This window comes from Euleptes europaea, chromosome 20, assembly GCF_029931775.1.
Source record: "Euleptes europaea isolate rEulEur1 chromosome 20, rEulEur1.hap1, whole genome shotgun sequence".
Classification (NCBI taxonomy): domain Eukaryota; kingdom Metazoa; phylum Chordata; class Lepidosauria; order Squamata; family Sphaerodactylidae; genus Euleptes; species Euleptes europaea.
In genome coordinates, this window is record NC_079331.1 from 13237602 (window position 1) to 13257087 (window position 19486).

General features: G+C 46.5%; 1 protein-coding gene across 1 annotated transcript in view; it reads right to left on the reverse strand.

The window, feature by feature from the left end:
- Positions 1-19486, reverse strand: part of ZFAND6 (zinc finger AN1-type containing 6) — a 50721-nt gene that overhangs the window by 22547 nt on the left and 8688 nt on the right. The window lies entirely within an intron of this gene.

Sequence of the window (19486 nt, forward strand, 5' to 3'; positions counted from 1 at the left end):
TGCTCAAATACACCCATTAACTCTTAAATATTCTGAGCAAGATATCCAGCCATCCAGCCGAGGGCACAGAGCACTGCAAATTGAACACTCCGGGTTTTAAGAAAGAGCAGTGAATTTCATCACAGTAGCAATACAGAGCACAATTCTATACATCATTTTCAGGAAGTCCCACTGCAATAACTGGAACTCGTTCCTGAGTAAGCATGGAAACTTCTGTATTTCTTGCTGTTGTCGCGGCAGGAAGGAGAAGAATGGACTAAATGCAGTGGTATTTCAAGGAACTCCATGTTCCTCAATGAACACATAGAATCACAGAGTTGGAAGGGACCACCAGGGTCATCTAGGCAACCCCTGCACAATGCAGGAAATTCCAAACTACCTCCCCTCCCCCCACACCCCCAGTGACCCCTACTCCATGCCCAGAAGATGGCCAAGGTGCCCTCCCTCTCTAGATCTGCCTACGGTCATAGAATCAGCATTGCTGGCAGATGGCCATCTAGCCTCTGCTTAAAAAACCTCCAGGGAAGGAGAGCCCACCACCTCCCGAGGAAGCCTGTTCCACCGAGGAACCGCTCTGTTAGAAAATTCTTCCTAATGTCTAGACCATTAATGGCAGACTAGCTCCCTTCATAGACAGCTTGCCAGTCACTGGTTAACCTTCCCCCGGCACAGTATGGTGTAGCAAAGACCACCGTTTAATGGTTTAACACACACACACACAAAAAAAGGCTACACAAATCCATGGAAGAAAGGGTAATCAATGGCCGATAGCCACAATGGGTAAATGGCGCTTTCACGAACGTCTTACGCTTGGCGGTCCCAGGAGGCTACAGCAGATCTAATGACCTTAAGTTACAAGTGGGAACATTTCATTTGCACATTAAGAGAAAATTCCCGGTGGTGATGTCAAGTGGGTAGCAGCGTTGCTGTGTAGCAGAAGAGCAAGATTCGAGTCTAGCAGCACTTGAAAGAACAAAATTTCCAGGGTATAAGCTTTCGAGAGTCAGAGCTCCCTTTGTCAGATGCCTTTGCAGATGGCTGGCAAAGGGAGTTGACTCTCAAAAGATTATACCCTGGAAGTTTATTTTGTCGCTCTTCAAGGCGCTACGGGATTCAGATCTAGCTTTCCTAATGGCAAGAGCAGTTCAGCAATGGGAACGAGTTACTTAGGGGGGAGGTGTAGGTCTTCAAGCAGAGGCTGGAGGGCCACCAGTTCAGAACACCCTACCGTTGATTTCCAGTACAGAGCAGGAGGTTGGACTAGTTTGCCTCTAAGGCCGTTTCCAATTCTACGATTCTGTAACAGAGGCAGAATACCTCTCAGTGCCACTGCTGGGTAGGGGTTACGGGAGAAAGTTGTTACCTTCGTGCCATGATTATGGGCTTCTCACCTGGCACCTGGTTAGCTTACTGTGGGGGAAAAGCATGCATGCTGGATCAAATAGACCGTCCGTCTAATCCAGCAGGGAAGTTCTTATCTTGCTAAAGGAACATTATGCATGTTCTTGAATGTTCATCCTGTTCACACAGGACAACAATGAAACGGACCAGCCATGACCAGTAAGCTACCCAAACAGAATGTACGTCCATAGCTGACCTAGAACATGTTCCAGAGTATTCTCCAAGGCAAAAGCTTCCACGGAACTCCCGCAAGGGACTTCCTACAGGTCTAGAACGTGTTCCAGAGTATTCTCCAAGGCAAAAGCTTCCACGGAACTCCCGTAAGGGCCTTCCTACAGGTCTAGAACGTGTTCCAGAGTATTATCCAAGGCAAAAGCTTCCACGGAACTCCCGTAAGGGCCTTCCTACAGGTTTAGAACGTGTTCCAGAGTATTCTCCAAGGCAAAAGCTTCCCTTGAACTCCCACAGGTGAGGGCACATGCAGGTGAAGGTAGCAATTGCAGTAACCACTGAGTCAAAGCAGAGCTCAATAGTGAATAATGCACCTTGAATGGATTTTGATCACAACAATGACATAATGGGGGGGGGGGAACAAGAACACAAAACAGGAAAAAAGAGCACAGGGTTGAAAAATACCGCACAAAGGGAAAACCAGAAAAACCGGACCGGGGACCAGCTCAGCTGGTTACCAGTTTCTCCTCGGAGAGAAAAACAGGACACAGCTAGGATACTGCTGAATATTCTGCGCACTTTCAGAAAAGGTGTTAGAGCGGGGTGTGTGTATGTCTTTTGAAAAAAATTAAGCTGTAATTAGAAGCTCATCAAGTAGCCAAATTAACTTCATTGTATCGCTCAGGCCAAAGTAAACGCCATGCCGCAGACTCAGGCAGAAGACACCAAAAGTTGGCTGGGGTTTTAAATGAAAAGCCGCTGCGGAGCAACAGGGTGGGAGCTGTACCCCACAACCTGCGAGTGTGGGAAAGCTCACAGAGTGTGAGAAAGCTCACCTTTTTGCCTCAGCACACTGGACCGTCTCCCAATTCCGTTCCTGGGGAAAAGGGGCCTCTCGCTCACCCTAACCCTTCAACCTCCCTTTATGACATTTGATTTAGAGGTATCATTCCAACCGCCAATCTTGCAGCTTTCCTAGACTGCAGAAGCCGCCAGCGATGCTTGCATTTAGGAGGATTAGTCCTAAATCTCAGGGTTTATAATATCGGCGGAGGGTGGGGGATCAGGCTCTCTGCATACAGACGGACCTAGAATCATAGAATATAATCACAGAGTTGGAAGGGACCACCAGGGTCATCTAGTCCAACCCCCTGCACAATGCAGGAAATTCACAACTACCTCCCCCCCACATACCCCCAGTGACCCCTAGTCCATGCCCAGAAGATGACCAAGATGCCCTCCCTCTCATAATCTGCCAAAGGTAATAGAATCAGTATTGCTAACAGATGGCCATCTAGCCTCTTCTTAATAACCTCCAGGGAAGGAGCACTTACCACCTCCCGAGGAAGCCTGTTCCACTGAGGAACCGCTCTGTTAGAAAATTCTTCCTAATGTCTAGATGGAAACTCTTTTGATTTAATTTCAATCCGTTGGTTCTGGTCCGGCCTTCTGGGGCAACAGAAAACAACTCAGCACCCTCCTCCATATGACAGCCCTTCAAGTACTTGAAGATGGTTCTCATATCACCTCTCAGTCTTTTCCTCTTCAGGCTAAACTTGCTTGTAGCAGTACCTTAGCACAGACATGCTGTACCACAACCCAGGAAGAACCATTTCCCATGTTGCTCATGTAGAGTGTGGAAAGACATGACAAAAGACAACTCAGGGCAGTATCAGGCTGTAGGTTTCTCTGCCCCTGCAGTCAACAGCCAGCAATCCAGGGCCATCAAACATATGGCGCGACGTCATCACCATGTCATGAAGAAAGCAGATTTTTGCTAGGAGAGAGGGGAGAGGCACCAGCTCTGCATTTCTTGCAATACCAAGCGACATCTAAAGACAGCTAGAGATCTGTTCCTGTAGATTGCAGCTGAATCTCACTACAATGCAGAAGAAGAAGAGTTGGTTTTTGTATGCAGACTTTCTCTACCCCTTAAGGAAGAATCAAACTGGCTTACAATCGCCTTCCCCTCCCCACAACAAACACCCTGTGAGGTAGATGGGGCTGAGAGAGCTGTGACTAGCTCAAGGTCACCCAGCTGGCTTCGTGTGTAGGAGCGGGGAAACAAACCCAGTTCAACAGATTAGCCTCCGCCGCTCATGTGGAAGAGTGGGGGAATCAAACCTGGTTCTCCAGATCAGAGTCCATCGCTCCAAACACCGCTCTTAACCACTATGCCACGCTGCAGAGAGAGTTACAAATATTTACCACCATGTTTGCAGGAACAGCAGTTTTTCCTTTTTGCCGTCAAGTCGCAGCTGACTTAGGGCGACCCCGTAGGGTTTTCAAGGCAAGAGACATTCGGAGGCGGTTTTGCAATTGCCGGCCTCCGCGTCACACCCCTGGTATTCCTTGGAGGTCTCCCATCCAAATACTAGTCAGGGTCGAGTCTGAGAGCGTGGGTCTGACCCAAGGCCACCCAGCAAGTTCCCATGGCAGGGTGGGGATTCGAACCCGGGTTTCCGAGATCCTAGTCCGACAACCTTAACCACTACACCACGCTGCCTCTCTGAGTAGCACTTTAGCTCACAGAAATTTTCTTTCAGACAGGTAGGTATTATTTGCATATTACATTTCTCTCTCTCTTTTTTTTTAAACTAGCGGAGAAATTCAATGGGAACATTTCCTAGCACCACATTACCTGGAAAAACCACAACTTGGCCAATCCTACGTGACTTACAAAAAAGGATGCTGGTCTCAAGTCTATAAGAGGAAGAAAAAAGAGGGGAATAAAACCCAACCTGAAAACAGAAGCTGGCTACCCAGCTCTACTGGGTTGATACCTGCACACATAGTATATGAGAGACATATACTAACCAGTATTACAACTAGAACCAATCTGACCAGATGTTTGAGTAACTGGTAATAGATTTTACAACCTATACACATGCCTGGTTGGGTTTGAACTGTTTGTATATGTATGTATTTATCTCTGTAAACGTGTGCAGGCTTAACATGGGTTTTAATTAACCACTGATGAAGGCCCAATAGGGCGAAAAGCGTTTGGTATGTGGTTACAGAGATCAACCTTTACTTAGCGCTTCTAATAAATTATATTTTTAGTATTTATATATATATATATATATATAAAATTTATATATAAATTCCCCCTTTCTACCCAACCTTGGGTACCCAGCTCAAGTCTATAAGAGCCAGCGTGGTGTAGAGGTTAAGAGCGGTGGTTTGGAGCGGTGGACTCTGATCTGGAGGACCGTGTTTGATTCCCCACTCCTCCATATGAGCGGCGGATGCTAATCTGGTGAACTGGGTTGGTTTCCCCACTCCTACACGAGGCCAGATGGGTGACCTTGGGCTAGTCACAGCTCTCTCAGCCCCACCCACCTTGCAGGGTGTCTGTTGTGGGGAGGGGAAGGTGATTGTAAGCCGGTTTGATTCTCCCTTAGGTGGTAGAGAAAGTCGGCATCTAAAAACCAACTCTTCTTCTTATTCTTCCTCGCGACATGGAATTCGAGGCATACCAAAGGTGACGATGCAACTCTGCATGAACAGGAAGTGGATTCTGAAAGGTGATAGTTACCCAAGGCAGAGCTGGAGACCTAAAAAGGCAATAGGATGGAAATGAGAGTAGCACCACCAACTTAAGTTCTCTTGACGGGGGGGGGGGCTCTGCTTTGCCTGCACTGAGGAGGCCAACTCAAAAGACATTCGGGATCCCTGGGTCTCCATCTAATTTTAGGAAGGTTTGTCTTCAGACTTCAGCGAACGCCCCCGAGGATAGTAGATCACGAACAACCCGGGTACGCTGAAGCGGTAATTAATGCTTGTGCTAAAGGTTGAGTGCCGCGGCAAATGCAGATTAGTGATACACCAGCTTGAGGATCAAAGATTATAATGACGGTGAAGCACAACATGCCAGTAAACCTCTGGTTAATCTCGGAGAGAAGAGACAAGCAGCAAAGGAAAACAGCTTTTTATATGAAACGTTCCCGACAAGCTGCGAGAGCCGGAGAAGTCGCTTCTCCACAAAGGAGTATTCACAACACCCTGCTGCGCACCAAGTGATATTATTAATAAATGAGACAATTCACGACTCTTAACGCATCACATCTAACACATTGCGAATGCCACCTTAAGAAGAATTTACAGGAAAAATGCATTCTGACATTGGCTGTTTTTTTTAAAGTACCCTTTCAACACATTTAAAGAGGAGCTGTGAACAAGATGCAAGCTAACTCAGGGCCCCCCAACATGGTGCCCATGGGTGACATGGCTCCCGCTGACACATTTTCCAGGACCTGTTAAGTGTCTTTAGGAAGTGGGTGGGGCCAGGTAGAGCTTTTGCCCAGCAAGGCTTCCAACTGGCTGTGCAATTTTATTTTGAACACATGAAGCTGCCTTATACGGAATCAGACCCTTGGCCCATCAAAGTCAGTATTGTGTACCGAGACTGGCAGCGGCTCTCTAGGGTCTCAGGCGGAGGTCTTTCCCATCACCTACCTGCCTAGTCCCTTTAACTGGAGATGCCGGGGACTGAACCTGGGACCTTCTGCATGCCAAGCAGATGCTCTACCACTGAGCCACGGCCCCCTCCCCATTAATGCACACATGAAACTGCCTTATGCTGAATCAGACCCTTGGTCCATCAAAGTCAGTACTGTCTACTCAGACCGGCAGTAGCTCTTCAGGGTCTCAGGTGGAGGTCTTTTGCATCACCTCCTTGCCTTGTCCCTTTAACTGGAGATGCCGGGGACTGAACTTGGGACCTTCTGCATGCCAAGCAGATGCTCTACCACTGAGCCACGGCCCCCTCCCCATTAATGCACACATGAAACTGCCTTATACTGAATCAGACCCTTGGTCCATCAAAGCCAGTACTGTCTACTCAGACTGGCAGCAGCTCTTCAGGGTCTCAGGTGGAGGTCTTTTGCATCACCTCCTTGCCTAGTCCCTTTAACTGGAGATGCCGGGGATTGAACCTGGGACCTTCTGCATGCCAAGCAGATCCTCTACCACTGAGCTTTGGCAGCAGCGGCCACCGCAACACAAGGATCTCCGCTGTGTTCCAGAAGTTAAGGGGTGGGAATCATTCTACAGCTGACTCCGCCTCCTGCAGCAGCCATTTTGTTGCTGCGCCCACTGTGCCGCGTCAGAATTCCCAACGAGCCCAAAGGCTCAAGAAGGTCGGGGAACCCTGATAACTGATTGTGCGCTGAAACAGTTTTATACAAGTCTCCGCTTCAGAAGCAAAAGCATTTCATGAGCAAACTGCTGACTGGTTTTTGAATTGTTCCAGGTATATTCCTTCACGCTGAATCCTTCGACATACCTGCCACAGTCCAGATGGCAAAATGTAACAGCCCTAATTAAACGTACAAGCATGCACACTATCTCTAAAAGAACCAGTCCACGTTGCAGTATTTGTTCAGATGAGCAGGGAAGCGGCAAATTTTCTGTTGAGAGCCAGTGTGGTGTAGTGGTTAAGAGCGGTGGTTTGGAGCGGTGGACTCTGATCTGGAGAACCAGGTTTGATTCCCCGCTCCTCCACATGAACGGAGGCCGCTAATCTGGTGAACTGGACTTGTTTCCCCACTCCTGCAAATGAAGCCAGCTGGGTGACCTTGGGCAAGTCACTCTCTCTCAGCCTCACCTACCTCCCAGGGTGTCTGTTGTGGGGAGGGGAAGGGAAGGTGATTGTAAGCCGGTTTGATCCTGCCTTAAGTGGTAGAGAAAGTCGGCATATAAAAACCAACTCTTCTTCTGTTGGGTTAGACCAATTAGCGGATCATTGAAAAGTTACACAAATCATGCAAGATATAAATTTACAGGGTAAAGTAAAATGGGATGAGTTACTGCATGGTTATGGCTTTTTTAATTCTTCTGATTATATCTGGAGCATAAAAAATGCCTTTGATCAGCTGCAAAAATTCCACTACATTCTCTGAACAAGGCACTTTTGAGAAAAATTAGTCGCAAATTATGCTTAAGTCACACTTTACACACCACATCAGTCGAGTGGAGAACATGCAGCTCCCCTGGCAAGTCAGCACATGAAGGTATGAAAAATATGCACAGGGTCAGATAATTTTGCTCACTGCCAGTATGGATGAATTGCCAAAGCAAACAGATTAAATATTTTGTACAACGGCCAGTTAACAGAAGTAGCTTCCACACCAAATTCCTATATTGCCTAGGAAATAGGCAGTCATCTAGCGTATATCACACACATCAACCGACCAATGTATATATAACAATAACTGAATTGTGTATAATATCAATTGGACCTAATGAAGCTACCTTATACGTCATCAGAGAATCCATCTATCGAAGCCAGTATTTTCTACCTAGACTCGCAGTTGCTCTCTGGGGTCTCAGGCAGAGACCTTTTCCATCACCTCTTAATGGATTCCTTTGACCAGAGATGCCGGGGATTGAACTTGGGACCTTCTGAATGCCACAGCCTTTATTCTGCATCACTTGGGAGTTGCCCATGTCACTGTTCATGCGCCTTGCATCTCCATGTGAATGTGCAGTCACCAGTGACATTTACATTCAGATCACCTTATTCTGTGCTTACTTTAATAAAATATTTATACCCTGCTTTTCCTCGTGGCACAAGGCAGCGGACACCAACAGAATCAAGCCCCCCCCCCCCACACACCCCAAAGATACCAGCAGTTTATATCCCATTAAAAGCCCTGGCGAATAAAATGCCTTTGCAGGACTCCATGGCAGAAACAGGAAAAGGAGAGCTTCGAACACAAGTCCAAAGGCCCTACACAAGGATCCAACTCCTGCCGGCAACCCATGATACAACTGGCGCATAACAGGCAGTAAACCAAAACAAGCAAAATCAGTGTTGTTCAAACTGTAACTACAGCCAAAAAATACAACACTAGGCTATTGTAATGTTATATACTATGTTCACTACGAATTTCTATCAGACATGACAGTAACGTATAGAAACTTAAGTATTCATACAGTGTTTTATAAGCAGTTGCACAGAGCCCGCAGAGTACGGCTACGCCAGGAGCGATGCAGTACAGTAGAAACGGACTCTTGAGGAGTAAGAAATAACACATTGTATATATTGTGACTTTTTGGATCAAGTAACTGAAGGAGATGGAAGCGCAAAGGGAGCCTACTTATTATCCGGAAAGCCCGTCTTCTTGATCTACTTCGAGCCGTGGGTCTCTGGAGATTCTTGGATTATTATACTGACCTGGCCCACTTGGCACCTAAGGAGGAAGATACTGTCACCCCAAATTAAGAAAAAATAAGGATTGTCTTATACATGGGGGCGTCTTGTAAGGCGAAAGAGTCCTGTCGCCCTGGCCGGCCAGCGTCCGGCTTTCAAACCGGTCACCGCCCACCCGGCTTCCGTGTATAAGATGACCCCCTAATTTTGGGGCTAAATTTTACAGAAAAAAGGGTCGGCTTATACATGGAAAAATACGGTATATCACTTGGTTCTTTAAAGATACAGACTTTTCGATTTACCTGTTGAAACTTGTTGACTTACCTGTTGAACTCTCAGGCATACCAGGCAGAGCGGTCCACCAAATGGACTCAGCTGCGCTTTAAGTTGGGACTCTGCCGTCCTCACTTTTTCTTTTTTAAAGTTCTGTACCCACAAGCTCAACAGGAGCCGCTGAGAACAGTCACAAAACCTGGGCAGAAAAACAAGGGTTCTCCCACAATGGCTTCTTCCCTGCCGCTTTTCTGCCAGAGGCAAGCAAAGACAATTGAGGAGCCGCCCACGCCGAGGCAGTGGTGCTAAGGGGAAGGGAGGAGAAGCCACACTGGATATCCTGCCCAAGGGTCCCCCCACCTCGAGATGGCTTTGGCCCAAATTAAAGCTCCCCCCGCCGTCCCATTCCTTGGAAAGATGTTTCACTTCTGAGTGACTGGATGGAGTTTTGAAAAAGAAACGGCATACGACCAGGAGCGAAGCTTTCCCTGGTATTTTAAAGAGCACTGATAAATGGGGTGTGTGTGTGTTTGACACTGTGTGCACAGGTATGTGTTCATTCTTCTCCGTGGCTCAGTGGCAGAGCATCTGCTTGGCATGCAGAAGGCCCCAGCTTCAATCCCCGGCGTCTCCAGTTAAAGGGACCAGGCAAGTAGGTATTGTGAAAGACCTTTGCCTGAGACCCTGGCGAACCATGGAGAAGGGCTGTGGCTCAGTGGTAGAGCCTCTGCTTGGCATGCAGAAGGTCCCAGGTTCAATCCCCGGCATCTCCAGTTAAAGGGACCAGGCAAGGAGGTGATGTGGAAGACCCCTGCCTGAGACCCTGGAGAGCCGCTGCTGGTCAGAGTAGACAATACTGACTTTCATGGACCAAGGGTCTGATTCAGTATAAAGCAGCTTCATGTGTTAAGCAGTGGCGGGGCAAACACTTGTCTGGGATGCTCTAGGCTGATCCTGCGTTGAGCAGGGGGTTGGACTAGATGGCCTGCATGGCCCCTTCCAATTCAATGGTTCTATGAACTCAAGGGCCTGTATCATGTGGTGCGGCTTGATTTCTTCATGAGACATAATGGATCTCAAATTTGTCTAGAAGTTACAGGCATTCCCTTTTCCATGGAAGACATTCCCATTTACCAGAATGGAACATGTACCAGGGTAAGGGGAGAAGAAAGGAAGAAGATATGCACTGAATTGTAACAGCGGCATGAACTGTCACTAGCTCCTGTCATGTTCATTATGCCAGATTCAAGTTACAAGCATACCTCAGAGTTACTGCGGGTTCCGTTCCAGACCACTGCAATAAAGCGAGCCACACAATTTTTTGGGGTTCCCCGTGCATATAAAGTTATGTTTACACTATACCGTAGTCTATTAAGTGTGCAATAACATCATGTCTAAAAAACAATACACAGTAATAACAACGAAAATATTTGAAATACTGTGAGAATTACCATAATGTGACATAGAGACATGAAGTGAGCACATGCTGTTGGGGAAATGGCGCGGATAGACTTGCTCGAAGATACAATATCTGTGAGGCGCAATAAAGCGAAGCGCAAGGAAACGCAGCGTGCCTGTATTGGGTGCACACAACTTGTTTTTGACATTTGCAGTCTAGAGTCAGAGCGCTAACCATCCAAGAATAATCCCTGGGTCCTTCAAGCAATGCCAGTGGATTCAACTTCAATGGAAGCTGCCTAATACAAGTGAGACCACAAATCCATCTGGAACAGGACATTCTACTTCAACTGGTAAAAACTCCCTGGAGTCCCAGCTTTCTACCCAAAACCCTTCAATCTGCTGGGACCCAAACTGAACTGAACTGAACCATGCGCATGCAAAGCACATATGCCTCTCTCCCTCCTCCCCAATATAAGGCTTTGTCTGAAGGTGAGATGGCACTCTTTCTGATTTTTAAACACACTGCATTGAGCCTTCAGAACTAAAAACTACATTTCTGCCTGGTGGACATTGGAAGTGTCCAACTTTGAGATCAGTGAATATTGCCACATTTGCTGAGGTTACCGTTTTCAAGAGGAACTTTACGATTTTCAGATTTCGTACAGAAGAATTTACATGCAGGAAGAGACGGAAACACCACCCGACACCCACTTACCATGTAATTAAGAAAAGATAAAATGATTTACCGGTACATGTAGTTTGGCAAATAGCCTGTTTCCTACTGTTGCTGTGTTTGCCACACAAGTCAAGCTTCGTGGATACAGACATGTTGGCAAAGAAGATGGATACCCCAACAATAAACCACCAAACACTATGGGTGCCTGCAACGATGATCCTATATAATAACCCTTGGGAAATATTGCAGCTGCTTCCCACTTGACCAAAACTGTCCTGGTCAGACTCTCTGAATTTAATCCAGACTCTATGAATAGGAAGGGAGAAAGAAGGGTACTATTTTTAGATGCAAAAGCTGGCTTTGAGACAAGAGGGAAAGGAAATTTGGTACATTTCCACACAACTCTTTATCTTGAAGAACGGAGACTTGGGTTCTGTTGAGACACGCTGGCCAGAAAAGAACGACCCTGCAACCAGTTCAGCATGGCCAACACAACTTTGGCTAAGCACTTCTAGACAGCAGCTCCCACTCCCCCCCACCAAAGAACAATATGACAAGTTGCTGCAGAAGCAGAAAGACAATTGCCAAAGCAATCTGCAGCATGGAAAAGAATTCTACCTGGCATGTCTCAAGGGGCCATCCCATCTAATGCTATGTGGATGATGGTTTTGCCAAGGAGTTTGTATTTCCTAACCCTGAACAGAGAAGGAACCTCACATTTGACGCTGGCTCCTAAGAGTTTGCAATTTATTTTTTCCAACCATGCCTTTTCTTGGGCTATTCCCATTGTCTGCTAACAGCGTACATTGTTAACAGGATTATATAGGCTGCAAAAACCCTCTTCAAATGCAATGAGGATCCTCTGGCGCCCTTTAAACATTGAAAGCATTACATAAATGCTGCACGCTGCCAATATTACTTGAAACAGTTTTCTGCAATTCATCTGTTTCAAGAAATAACACACTGCATTTCTATAGTGCTTTCAATGTTCCAAGGACTTCACGTTCATTATATTGTCAGTACCTTATGCCAGTATTGTTATCCCCATATTACAACAAATGGGGAGGGGGAAAAGGCTTGTCTAAATGGGGAGGGAAGAGCCCCGTGGCGCAGAGTGGTAAGCTGCAGTACTGCAGTCCAAGCTCTGCTCACAACCTGAGTTCGATCCCAACGGAAGTTGGTTTCAGGTAGCCGGCTCAAGGTTGACTCAGCCTTCCATTCTTCCGAGGTCGGTAAAATGAGTACCCATCTTGCTGGGGGTAAAGGGAAGATGACTGGGGAAGGAACTAGCAAACCACCCCGTAAACAAAAGTCTGCCTAGTAAACGTTGGGATGTGACGTTACCCCATGGGTCAGGAATGACCCGGTGCTTGTACAGGAGACCTTTACCTTTTTCATTGGGGAGGGGGGGAAAGGCTTGTCTAAATGGGGGGAGAAGGCTTGTCTAAAGCCAGCTAGTGAGTTATTGGCAGAGAAGAGATCTAAACCTGCAAACTTTCTAGAATACAGCATATTCTCTTAGCCACCTTTTTATGATGTCCCCAAAATACTTTTGTGCCACCTTTCAAACGCATGAGTCGCCCCAAGGCTACTGATGCTAAGTAAAAACAATGAACACAAAAAAGATTACAAGAAAAATAAGAAGCATCGAAGGCCCTGGGAAGGGAATAAAGCAAACAGTCCTCTCTCCCAGCCCTTAGACACTACGGCAACTTCTCCAAATGCGCTTGGTTAGAATATTATCCTAAACATGGCTACCCCTTGAACTCATTTCAGACTCCCACATTGACATACTCAAGAAGCAAATCAGATGTTCAGATCACCCGAGCTTTCTGACAACTCTTAGTACAGCCATGGATTCTCAATACTTTTTCATTTTAGGGTAAAGAGCCGACCCACAAGGTGTGTACGTGTCAAGTGCCATCAAGTCGCTGCCAACTTATGCCCAACCCCGTAGGGTTTTCAAGGCAAGGGACCAACAGAGGTGGTTTGCTGTTGCCTTGCTCTGCACAACAACAACCCTGGCATTCCTCAGTGGATTCCCATCCAATTACTAACCAGGGCTGACCCAGCTTAGCTTCGGAGATCTGATCAGGCTAGCTTGGGCCATATCCAGGTCAAGGCAATCCACATGGTAGGGTCCACAGTATGAAGGAGAGACGCTTTGCCAAACACACAGTGGATGCTCACTGCCCAAATGTTGGTTTATCTGTGGTTTCCTTGTCTTGTTCATACAGATAGGAATGTTTTCAAAGAGGGGGAAATCTGAGATCGCAACCACAGATTCTGACTGTACAAACCACCCTACAAGATGGCAGCTTTATGGGGTGGAGAACGGGCTTGTAGGAGGAAATCTCTTTAAAAAAATGGAATTGCATACAAAACACACCCGCAATCTTGGGCTTACTAAAATACTTCAGGCTTGTGCCTTAAATCCTTAGGAATGAATAGTTTGTGCTCAAGCCTGTTGTCATAAGAGCAGAGAATAAAAGAATGAAGACTAGCCCACAACATTTTGGCCCACATATACATTAATCATATATTGCACATACATTGCTGAAAGAAAAACAAAACAAAAACCCAAATCTAACCAACCAGTACTCTTCCAGTTCGTGAAAGCTCTTCTGCCTATCCCATCTGGGGAGAATTCTTGCCACAGGTAATCAGGCAAGTAGGTTATCCACAAGCCTGAGCTATAGAGAAGTCATTGCCATGGCTCAGTGGTAGAGAATCTGCTTGGTACCCAGAAGGTCCCAGGTTCAATCTCTGGCATCTCCAGTTAAAGGGACTAGGCAGGTAGGTGATGTGAAAGACCCCTGCCTGAGACCCTCTAGAGCCGCTGCTGGTCTGAGTAGACAATACAGATTTTGATGGACCAAGGGTCTGATTCAGTAGAAGGCAGCTTCACGTGTTGGGCCATGGCTTAGTGGTGGAGCATCTGCTTGGCATGCAGAAGGACCCAGGTTCAACCCTGGCTTCTCCGGTTAAAAGGACTAGGCAGGTAGGTGATGTGAAAGACCCCTGTCTGAGACCCTAGAGAGCCGCTGCCAGTCTGAGTAGACAATACTGACTTTAATGGACCAAGGGTCTGATTCAGTAGAAGGCAGCTTCATGTGTTCATGTGTACTAGAGCACACAATATCAAGATTGTCAATCATGCTTTCCAGAGCCTGCCTGATAAAAGAAATGCTTAAAAAGCAGACTGCCTTTGAGGCGCGAAGAGGGTATCATGATTCAAGCAACCAAGTAAAGGTATCACCAAGTATCCAAACCCAACAGCATCTCAACGTGACCCTTGCTGGCCGTCTTTATCGACTGAGAAATCCTTCAGCCTGAGCTATAAACATCCATTAAATGGATCTGCGGCCTGACAGCTACTATGCCCTGGACAACGAGGCTGAGGAATAATGCATCATTGTAATACCTCAACCCAGTGCCAGAAACTGTCCATATTTCATGTTCCGTTTTACTGAAAGTGGCAGTATGCAACTACTCCATATCTGCCATAACTTACAGCTCAGCCTCTAAGAGGGAGAGATTTCACTGGGTTCGGTACGATTTCTATATGGAAGCACACCAGAAAGATCTATGTAGTTAAATCTTTTTTTAAAGAACTTCATAGAAGATGGAATTTCGTTTTTTTTTATATTTTTGCGAGCTGCTATAGCACAGCGGTTAAGACAGGGGTGGGGGACGTCAGGCTCGGGGGCCATTTAAGGCCCGCCAAATCATTTGGTCTGGCCCTTTGTGGGTCCTGGCAGATCTCTAGCTCAGAAGGATCTAACACTGGCGATCTGCCCCCTCCTGCGGACAGGAGTAGCCTCTGTTCAAGGCGGATGTGAGTTTGTTTGGCCGAGAAAAGGAACCTTTTTTCCACCTTGCAGAAGAGTCATTAGCTATGGAGCTGCTAGGACCGCCCAAGAAACTGTGTTAACACATTGTCGAAGGCTTTCACGGTCAGAGTTCATTGGTTCTTGTAGGTTATCCGGGTTGTGTAACCGTGGTCTTGGTATTTTCTTTCCTGACGTTTTGCCAGCAGCTGTGGCAGGCATCTTCAGAGGAGTAACACTGAAGGACAGTGTCTCTCAGTGTCAAGTGTGTAGGAAGAGTTATATATAGTCAGAAAGGGGTTGGGTTTGAGCTGAATCATTGTCCTGCAAAAAGTATGAAAGATAATGTGCTAACCAATGTCCTGTAAGTATCAAGATAATGTGCTGATGAGGGTGTGGTATGTTAATATGGAACCATTGTATCCTGAAGTGATCTGTTAATGTGTGAAATCCAAAGCTAATCTGCATGGCTATTGTTGACTGTAGTCTTTGTTAGTCTGGAGGTTTTCAAGACAGGAAGCCAAGCCTTATTCATTCTTAAACTCTCTTCTTTTCTGTTAAAGTTGTGCTGATGTTTATGAATTTCAATGGCTTCTCTGTGCAATCTGACAAAATAGTTGGTAGAACTGTCCAGTCTTTCAGTGTCTTGGAATAATCTTGACACTGAGAGACACTGTCCTTCAGTGTTACTCCTCTGAAGATGCCTGCCACAGCTGCTGGCGAAATGTCAGGAAAGAAAATACCAAGACCACCGTTACACAACCCGGATAACCTACAAGAACCAAACTGTGTTAACCTTTTCCCACCCGGGCCGTGGAGAAACATATTCCCTCTGTACTAAAAGAGGGCTGGGGGCGGAAGTGGCGACAATGGAGGGGTTAAAGGGGGCAGGACCAGAATCCATGGAGGGGGGGTGCAAGTTCTTAGCCAGTGTGTCCTCATTTCATCCCTGCAGGCGGAGGTAGCAGGAGCCGGCTGTAGAATCCGGCCCTGACCATGCAGAGTAGGAGCAACTCTGGCGTGTGGCTGGACGGCTACGTCCGACTGGTGCAACAGACCATCCTGTGCCACAAGGTGGGTGAGTGCGCCACTGGTTGGATGCCTGCCTGCTGCACGTGGGGGGGTGGTCATCTGGGGCAGCTGCCTGCTTGGGGCTTGGTCAGCTAATTTTTAAGCTGATAATTTTGTATGGCCCGCGAATGATGTTATAAATATCCAAATGGCCCTTGGCGGGAAAAGGGTTCCCCACCCCTGGGTTAAGAGTATGAGCCAGAAGGCCGCAGTTCAACTCTCAAACAGGCCCCACCCCACAATTTGCAACAGGAGGGATAGTAGTGACCTACCTGGCAAGGCCGTTGTGGAGTGCTTTGAACACTTCACATCGTCAACATTGTTTTACTATGAGCCAAACCATCTGATTAACTGGGTTCAGCCGATACTTAACTGCAAGAGGAACGACCGGCAATTCTACGGAGCTGAGAGACAGACAAAAATACTCCTCAATGATAGGTAAGGGTGGTGCACGGGGGGGGGGGGAGACTGAATTAGGTAATCAGCAGATCTAGAGTAAGAACCTGTTGACACAGAATCTATGATGAGGCATACAGAGGTCACGTTACACAAAATTCTGTGTCACGTCAAATTAGTCATGATCTGAAGGGTGAGGGAAGCCACGTCAGCAAAGAGGCAGAGAGAATCCACTCCTACGGAGAACAGGATACAAAAGTTAGCTTTCCTAAATTAAAAAAAAAGCTAAATTTTGTATCCTGTTGTCCGTAGGAGTGGATTAGCGGGAATGGTCAAACTGACCGCTCTGATTAGAGGAAATAAGTTATCTAAGTTTGTAGAAATTTGGAAAGCCTTTATTGACTTTTTTTGCGTAATACGGACAAAAATGAATCGACGGTTTCTGGGTTTGAAGGTTAGAGAAATAAGAACGTAGGAATGAGAGAGAAAAGTTTGATTTTTAGTTGTAAGAGTAATTTGAAAAATAATTTTGTATATGTAGCTAGAGAACAGGCCCCACCTACCTCACAGGGTGTCTGTTGTGGGAAGGGGAAGGGAAGGGGATTGTAAACCGGATTGAGTCTCCTTTACATGGTAGAGAAAGTCGGCATATAAAAACCAACTCTTCTTCTTCACTAGATTTATATTCGAAACAAACGAAAACGGAAGTATTTTTTTCTCTGTGTTTGCATTTTTATTTTTTCCTTTCTTTCCTTTTCCTTTTGTTTATCTCCTGGATGTAATTTTGTTAACAATAATTTTAATTAAAAAATTTTAACGGATACAAAATTTAGCTTTCCAATGCACCTGAGATTCTGAAGCGTGGCAAAACGTGCAAAGTGAGCTGCTGTTTAAGAGGTCACTCATGAGCCGGCTCAACACGACTCCTTCAGATCGAGAGGAGCAATTTGTTAAGGGAGATGCCTATGTTGGTTGACCTCAGAGGTGGTGAGGTCCTTGAGCCACCCACAAAGCACCCCAGTTTCACACGGGGGAGGCGATTGTGTCTCGTGTCAGTCCCGAGCTGAAACCGCCAACTTGGGGTTTCCAGCTGGGAGGAAAAGAGGTTTCCAGAGGGTGGCAAGAGGTTCAAGCGGGGAGCATCACCACTTCAGAATGACTCTGCTCGAGTAAACTTGAGAATCCGCTGCCGTCTTCTGCCCCAAAGCCTTTGAGAGTGCCAAAATAAGGGTGAAGCTTACCAATATTTGTGAGATGTCAGTTTCACACAGGACCCAAATTTTGAGCCTAATTAGAATAGAATCATAGAGTTGGAAGGGACCACCAGGGTCATCTAGTCCAACCCCCTGCACAATGCAGGAAACTCCGAACCACCTCCGCCCCCTCACACCCCCACACTTCATGCCCAGAAGATGGACAAGGTGCCTTCTCCCTCTCATGATCTGCCTGAGGTCATAGAATCAGCATTGCTGACAGATGGCCATCTAGCCTCTTCTTAAAAACCTCCAGGGAAGGAGAGCTCACCACCTCCCGAGGAAGCCTGTTCCACTGAGGAACCGCTCTAACTGTTAGAAAATTCTTCTTCAGATTAGAAAATTCTTCTTCAAAAATAATCTGAAGGCCACAGAAGTCCATCTACGCAAATTTAGCATTTCCATCACCTCCCATTTCCTGTTGCAAAATTATTAACTCGATGCGGATTAAAGGGTAGCCAGCTGGCCTTCAATTCAGTTAGTAGCTTTAGCTTACAGGCCGAACTGTAAGTTATGGCAGATATGGAGTAGTTGCCAACACAACATCTCTGTGTCATGGTCTTGATGCACACTCTGTAGGGATGCTGGTCTTGATTTCCAATGCATGCCCTCTGTAATAACTTGGATCCTGTGGTAAATCTCCGCTAACTGAAGGCATTTCCCTCAGTGGAATGGGACACCCTTACTTCCCTTCCCATCTCAAATGCTCCCTGAAACCCTGATCCTGGAGACAGAGAACCCCTAGAAATTTCTTACGTGTCCAGGGAAATGCCCATCACCACTTTGGGGTCAGGAAGCAATTTTCCTCCAGGCCAGATTGGCCAAGGATTCTGGAGGGTTTTTGTTGCCATCTTTTGGGCATGGAGTAGTGGTCAATAGGGGTGTGGGGGGGGGGGCGAGGTAGTTGTGAATTTCCTGCATTGTGCAGGGGGTTGGAGTAGGAGTCACTGGGGGTGAGGGGGGAAGTAGTTGTGAATTTCCTGCACTGAGCAGGGGGTTGGACTAGATGACCCTGGTGGTCCCTTCCAACTCTATGAATCTACAAAATTGCACTCCAGGGAGCAGAGAAATTGGAAACAAAACCCCACTTCCCTCTCCTCAGTTAAAGCTGACCCCAGGATCTAAGCCAGTGCCTAATTTGGCCCTCGGTTAAACTTTGAATATAGGATGTGAGAACCTCAAATCACTTCTTCAAAGACAGATCTCCAGCATTGAGCGTTAAATGATAAGCCAGTTACCAACCCAGCCTTACAATTGTACTTGTCCAAGAGCAACCTAAAAGAGCCATAGTAATAAACAAAACAAAGTACCTTTTCTACAAGTAGCAGCGTATAAAGGGGCCTACATTATTTGACAGAGAAGCTAGTCAAGATAAAGCCTTAACATCTCATTCTACCGCTAGCTGACACTGACTTATACAAAAGCTTGCATTAATCACATGTGTCTTTCCTTTATATACCTTCTGGTCGTGGACTGTAATAATAAAGAACTGATCACATGTGTCTGTGTGTTTTCCTTTCTGTCCTTGTAAGCGGCTGAACAGGCTCATGGATAGCATTAAAGGGAGTTATCAACTACTGTATGTATTGTGTACATTTACCCCATTCTTTTTTCTGTTCTAAATATGAATAAAAAGAATGAAAAAAAAAAGGGAGTTGGAGGCTTGCAGCAGGAGCAGCTAAACTGGCCAAAACCGCTCCCCTTTCCTTAGTGAAAACCGACCCCAGGATCCCAGCCAGTATTTTGTACTGTTAGAAAGATAATAGGCAACGCGTTTCCTTTGTTCGAAAAAAGTCGGATCCAAAACACACACCCTTCCCCTCATGCCCTGCCCACGCAGGCAATCCGATTATCGACT